The following is a 702-nucleotide window of genomic DNA, read 5'->3' as shown; positions in this document are numbered from 1 at the left end:
AGCACCGAGCAGGGTGTTTCTTGTGAGTGGCTCACACTGTGCAGTGAGAGGGGGCAGTCTATAGACACCGCAGTTCAACATCCTGTAGATCCTGTTTTCTTTCTCTGACTCTCCCGGACTCGCACAATCCTCTCTCCTATTGACTCTCCGCCCAATGAACAACAATGATAGTATTCTAGCCACAGCTGTGTGATCTTTGTCCATTGTGTAGGCTACTGCAGCAGTGCATGCAGGGTGTGGCTCCATAGCTCAGGGGTTAGAGCACTGGTCTTGTAAACCAGGGGTCGTGAGTTCAAATCTCACTGGGGCCTCTCCTACATTTTTTAATTACAAAAAATACCAATTTCTTGTTTAATAGGGGATGGCGATAGAAATATTCCGTTCAGAGTTTGCACTCAAGCTCAGCAGTGCTGCTGCAATTGTTCACGTTGGACCAGGACTGAAGTTCCTCAAATATAATGAAAAGGTAAATTTGTTATGTCCATGGCCAACCTTATGATATGGTATTTTAATAAAAAATGAATGGCTAGTTTTCCAGGTAGGGCCGGCTGACCTCCCCATCGCTACATACATGAGGAACAGCCGTCACCTGCAGGGCACCTTCAGCTCACAAGGTCATTTTGGGCCTCTTTCTTTTGTTACCTCCAAGTCCACCAAGCCCTACTCACCTAAGTAAAGGTTCCTACCTCACCCGGAATCCTC

At 46.9% G+C, this 702-nt stretch overlaps 1 non-coding gene across 1 annotated transcript; it reads left to right on the top strand.

The window, feature by feature from the left end:
* Positions 1–238: 238 nt before the first annotated feature.
* Positions 239–311, top strand: TRNAT-UGU (transfer RNA threonine (anticodon UGU)). Its single transcript has one exon. It is a non-coding gene; the product is annotated as a tRNA-Thr (tRNA).
* The last annotated feature ends 391 nt before the right edge of the window (positions 312–702 follow it).

The sequence above is a fragment of the Triturus cristatus genome, chromosome 4_1 (assembly GCF_964204655.1).
Source record: "Triturus cristatus chromosome 4_1, aTriCri1.1, whole genome shotgun sequence".
Lineage (NCBI taxonomy): Eukaryota > Metazoa > Chordata > Amphibia > Caudata > Salamandridae > Triturus > Triturus cristatus.
Note: the sequence above shows the minus strand (reverse complement) of the source record. Positions and strands in the feature narration are given on the sequence as shown.